Source organism: Leptonychotes weddellii, chromosome 16 (assembly GCF_054177405.1).
Source record: "Leptonychotes weddellii isolate Sample4059 chromosome 16, ASM5417740v2, whole genome shotgun sequence".
NCBI classification, from domain to species: domain Eukaryota; kingdom Metazoa; phylum Chordata; class Mammalia; order Carnivora; family Phocidae; genus Leptonychotes; species Leptonychotes weddellii.
In genome coordinates this window covers 23,940,953-23,946,640 of record NC_138384.1, presented here as the reverse complement: position 1 = coordinate 23,946,640, position 5,688 = coordinate 23,940,953, and the positions used below count along the sequence as shown (strand labels likewise).

Below are 5,688 nucleotides of genomic sequence, written 5' to 3'. Positions count from 1 at the left end.
AGCTCCTCTATAGGGGACACTGATTGGAAGGCCAGGGCTCTGAGCTCCCTTTCGGTGACCTGACTAGAGCTCGGCTAGTCGGAGACCCCAAGGGGCCGCTCCCCTGACGCGCACTCCCGCCTGCGGGACGCCGGCCCGGTGGACTGGCGCAGCGCCAGGCGGAGCACAGCCCCACGTCCTCTCCCGCGGCCGGGCTCCGCACCGGGACAGACGACGCACAAGCTCGGAATCCGCCGGCATCCGCACCCCGTCCTCCGGCTCGAACCCGAGCCGCCCCAAACCCCGGCTGGCGCGCGGGGCTCCCGCTCCAACTCGGAAAGTAGCGGGCGGCGAGGGCCGCGCCCCGGGGCGGCCGCGGGGCAGGGCCGGCGGTACCTGTCAGCAGTTCGATCTTGTGTCCCAGCACCTTCATTTCCGCGCTGCGGCGTCGGGGAGCGCGCTCGGCCCGGCCGGGAGAGGAGCGCGGGAGGCGAGGAGCGAAGCGGCAGGAGAGCCAGGAGCCAGGCAGGCGGAGCTGCCGGGAGGCAGGAACGCTCTCGCCGCCCCCCTCGCCGCGCTCCCCCCGCTTCCAAAACGGGTTAAAAAAATCCACCAATTGCACGACCGCGCACCCCTAAAAGGCGCGCGCCGCCACCTGGTCGGGGTGAGCTCCGAGAGGCGGAGGGAGCGCGCGGGGTGGGTGCGGGTGACACTCCCGGCGGCGGGAGGGGGGCCCCCCGGCGCCTGTCGCCCTAACAAAGAAGCCGTGCTGTCCGCGCCTCCCCCCACCACGACACCCGGGGGTCCCCGAGTCTGGCTGGGAAGGAGGGAGGGGGCGCCGCCCTCGTAAGCAAAACGTGGCCCGAGCGAGGGGGCTCGCGGCTGGCGAACCTCAGGGCCCGCGAGGAGGCGGCGCCGGGTGGGGGGCTGGCCGCAGCCGCCGCGGAGGGGGAGAGGGGGAGAAGGGCCGCGGGCGCCGCCGACTCACCGAGGATGATGTGAGCGAGACAGACGCGCAGGCGGGAAGCCGGGCCTTGGTGTCGCGGCCGCCAACGCGCGGGTGCAGGTGCGCGCAGCCGGGAGCCCCTCGCCGCGCCGCTGCCGCCCGGGGCGGGGGGCGGGGGCCGGGCTGGGGGCGGTGCGCCGCGGGGGGCGTGCCCACGTGGGTGTGGCGGGCGTGGGCGCGCGCGCCTGGGCCCCGCGGGGTGGCCGCGCCCCAGGCCGTCCCGGGCCCTCGGCTTCCGCCTCCTGCCGCGGCGGGAGCGCCCCGCGGGCGAGCCGAGCGGAGACCCCGGGCGGAGCCGCACGCTTCTCTCCTTCCGCGGGCGTGCGGGGGAAGGGGCCCCGCCGCTCGGTCTCGGCGGGGTGCGGTGGAAGGCTCTCCGCCCGCCCCTGCTGTCCCCTGCGGTCGCGCGGCGTCGGGTTCCCGGGGTGGGGGAGACCTCTGCGTCCGTCTTTGTTTAGGTTCCCGAGGGGAACCCCGGCCGGCCGGTGGGGACGGCAGCCTCCTCCGTCGGCCCCTGCCGCTCGGCCGCACCCGCCGCCGCCGCCTGGGAGCCCAGCGGGGAAAAGCCCCGGGGGGGTCGGAAAGAACCTGGTGCTCAGGGGCCCTGGAGCCTTGTCCAGTATTCAGAAGCCCAGGGTTTCCTTGGGGGAACTCGTGGGGAGTGATGGTCTCCAGGTAAAGGTGTTCTGGGCCCCCAAGGGTCCCGCTCAGAGTGTCAGGGTCCCTGCTCTCCTCAAGGAGGGGAACTGGCCCAGCCTTGTCTTCCTCAGGCTCACTCTGGTCTGGCCCAGTGACGTTGCTCTCACCTGTCACCCCAAATGAGGCTGCGCTAAAGTCCCTAGATGGAGTCCAACTGTAGGGAGAATGGAAATCTGATGACTTGAAAGAATTTACTTGGGCAAAGACAGCTCAGAACAGTGCTTGTGGAGACCGCAGTTCTGCGGAGGCCCTGCCAGCGACCTTGGTCAGGGATCTGCCTCTCCCGGAATTCAGCCTCTTCAGTGCAGAGGAAGGAGTTGGACCAGTCATCCGGGAGGTCCAGGATGACATTGGGTGGGAGGTCAAGAAGATCCTGCAGCATCTCCTCCCCTTTGTCTGGGCTGGCTTGTGGTAAGGTCCTGGCTTTCCCTCAGCTCCAGGCTGTGTTGGGATCTGCCATGGCATTGAATTAACTGACTCACCCGTCTTGAAGAGGCTGGTAAGATTTGGCTGCCTAAGAAGGGGTGCATGCTCCTGCTTGGGGTACAGTATATAAACCACATAAAAGGCAGCAAGCTTGGGTTCTTACAGCCTTGGGGCTCACCTTGGGGGAAATCCCTGCCTCTCACTTTCCACTTTTGTAAAGGGGATGGGGGAGGTCGGTGGTGACAGAGTGAACCTGTGTGTCCAAAACATCCAGGAGACTGTAGTTCTATATAAGTCTGGAGCCAGTCCTTAAGAGCACAGGCTGGGTCTTTAATTTCTTGGCTGTGTAATGTCCAGCAAGTTACTCATCCTCTCTGAGCCTTCATGCCATATTCTGAAATTGGGGTGATGAATCTTCGGAGGGTTCTTGTAAGAATTAAATGATGGACCGTAAAGAAAATGTTTAGTGTGGGGTCTGACACGTGGTTTAAATGTTCACTGAATAGTTGCTATTATTGATGATTAAATTGTTATGATTGTCTTAGAGATTCAGGCTTCCCTGAGTTCTGCCCTTTTCAATAAATTCAGACCTAGTCATCAAACAAAACTAATTGTGGATATTCTAGTAACATAATTCATGAAACAGCCTGTTCTGAATTCCTTGGGGGGGGGGACACAGGCCCCAGGAGGGTCTTAGGGCTGCCTAACAAAAGCTTTGACACTATGACATGTCTGTCTGTGTGCAGAATGGCATCTACCATGGCCTTGAACTGATACGCACAATCCACGAGGTTCAGGTATTTCACAAACCCCAAATGAGCATTCAGGTGGATCAGGTTGCAGGTTTGAACCCTTAAAAGTGGCCACTTAATAGATGGTGAAGAAATGTAACTGTAAGAACCCTCACTCCCCACCCCTGGGGAGGGGGGCTGTTACACCAAGCACAGGTGCTTAGCTTGGGGAACCAGCAGGTGGAGGGGGCCCTGGCCCCTTCTGGAGGAGACGGTGGTCAGTCATGCCAGGAAAGGAGGAGTCCCTGCTGAGACAGCAGAAGGGCCAGCTCTCAGTCCCTTCTGCTCTCGGGCTCTCTTCATCTTTAACACCCCGCGCAGGGAGCAATGCTGTTTGAGGACGGGCCGGATGGCAGGGCTTTGAACAGAGGAGAGCAGAGCCCGGCAGAGGGCCAAGCTGGTGGCTGCGACTGGGGGCCTCTTAAGACGCATCCCCCGGCCTTGCTCCTAATTACCTGAAAGGTGCTGCCTAAGTCACTGCCTTTGCTGGACTTGCCCTTTGCCATCTGTAAAATGGGCAGGAGACCGGCCTGCACCTCCGCTGGGAGGCAAGACACAGCCTTTCTGAAGATCCCTCTGAGCCTTCGAATCCCCATCTGGAAATTCCAGCGAATGCAGCAGTCTGGGCAGTTGCAGCAAACAGAGCCTGATGCTGGCTAGCTGAAGCAGAAAAAGGCTTTGTTAAAAGGGGGACAGGCAGCTCTGGCCATCTCAGGAGCCAGAGCCACCACGGCCGTCCACGGCCACGGCTGCTGCAGGACACTGGACGCTCCGTCCAGTGGGACCCTGGCTGCCTCTGAAGTCTCGGGTTGTGCTGCCGCTGTGGCTGTGTCCTCACCAGAATGGATTCCGCGTGGCCTTGGCTTCCTCGTGCCACTCGTTTCTAAATCACGGTCAAGCATGGGCGTGTCTGACCAGAGGTGCCCAGAGCAGGTCATCCGCCAAAGCAGCAAGGGAGGCTGGGAAAAGACGCTCTCCGACCCTCTAGGAGGAGGTAGGCTCTGCCTTGTAGGAAGGGCGACTCCGATGCTGGTGGCTGAAAGCGTGACAGTGCCCACTTCCGACCACAGTGGACTTGTGAGGCCGCCGTGAGGCTGGCGTGCAGGGCACACACCAGCCCCGGTCGCCGAGATTCGTAGCGCGCCGCAAATCTAGTGTCCACTGGTGGTGCGCCTCCATATTTCAAGTCTTTGATTTTTCAGCAGGTGAAAGACAAAAGGACCTTGAAGGCGGTATGGCTTGCTGCCCTTCCAGATGCAGAGGCGGCTCCGGTCCTGTTGCCAGGAGGACAGGTGACTGGGTTTTTCCATTGTGGTGATGAATTGGGCTGAGTCACCATTCCTCTCCAGTCCCCTCGTGACCATGACTGGAGCAAGTAAAAAGTAAAAAGAACTAGCCAGTGGAGTCGGAGGTGCAGAGGAGCCTGGGGCAATGGAAGCTCGTTCTCTTAGTGGGGAGGGGGAGGCAGGAACCGCCCCCCACTCCCCACTCACCGCTTGTGAGTCAAAGGCCCTCAGGGGGAAAAGAGTGGATCTTTTCTCTTATTTTATAGGACTGGTTGAGTGCCAAATCCTGTGCTGTGGAGTGCATTGGAGAACCTGAGCTGACCAGGGCATTGACCTTGCTAAGGTTTATGCACTGACAGAGGAAACGAGTTTAGAGTCCCATAATCTAGGTACTAGGCAGACTCTGCTAAAATTTTCGATTGAGGTTAGCATGCAGTACAGTGGGGGCCTGCAGGGGTCAGCAAGGGCTTCTGGGAGGAAGAGGCATCTGAGACTGCAGAGAGGTGGAAAGTCAGCAGATGGAGATGGGAAAAGGGATGATGGGGGAGGTACCATCCATCCCTCATCCATTGGGTCAGCCAGGCCTTTTGCAAAGCTCAGGGAGGCTCAGAGTTAAACCCAAGGCAGCCCTGCCCCTGCCAGGAGCTCCTGAATGGAGGTGGAGAATGCGGGGTGTATGTGAGCAGAAGGTAAAAAAGCTGGAACAAGGAAGTGGGCGAGAGTGAGCGTCTGGCCCCAACCTGGCTCTGGAATTTCACCAGGCACCGGATTACCTGCTCCCTGCTCCTGGGCCACCCTGGAACGCTCACTGGCGGTGTTGCTGCCCCCTTTCTCCCATGCATGCAAAGACTCTCTCCTGCAGGGCCAGCCCTTGCTCTCTGGGTAACTCCAGACACCCTATCACCTCCTCCCCTGCCCTCCCCTTCCCGCCACCCCAACCCCCCACCGCCGGGAGTTTTACCAGACACACAGAGCCTGAGTTTGTGCAGAGTCAAGACAAGGGGTGGATCTGGCAATATTTTTTAAAACTTCTAATAGTCATATATATTCAATACAGAAAACTTGTAAGATGTGGAGGGAAAAATAAAAATCTCTCATAATTCCATTGTCTAAAGATAACCAGTGTTAACATGTTAATACCTTGGGGGTTATATCCTCCAGCAGTTTGTGTGTGTGTGTTTTCCGCCAAAGAATCATACTGCATATTATTTTTGCTGCTCTTTTTTTTCCTTGCCAGTGTATCATGAACATTTACCCTGATAAAAGTTATTCTTCTACAATGTAATCACAATAGCTGCACTGTATTTTACAGGGTGGGTGCTTCATTATCTTCTTAGCCAATCGCCATCGCCGGGCATTCAGGATGTTTCCAAGTTTTCATTATCGGAAACAATGTTGCAAGCAGTCCTGCCAAAGACAGCTTTGCCCACATCTCTTGGGATGACCTCCTAAGGCCACTCTGCCCCCTCGTTTTGCCTGGCTACTTGGTCTCTGACTTCTG

At 59.4% G+C, this 5,688-nt stretch overlaps 1 long non-coding RNA gene across 1 annotated transcript; it reads left to right on the top strand.

The window, feature by feature from the left end:
* Positions 1-956: 956 nt before the first annotated feature.
* LOC115939033 (uncharacterized) lies at positions 957-5,287 on the top strand. The gene is made up of 2 exons (XR_014140846.1): positions 957-1,045; positions 1,756-5,287. It is a non-coding gene; the product is annotated as an uncharacterized LOC115939033 (long non-coding RNA).
* The last annotated feature ends 401 nt before the right edge of the window (positions 5,288-5,688 follow it).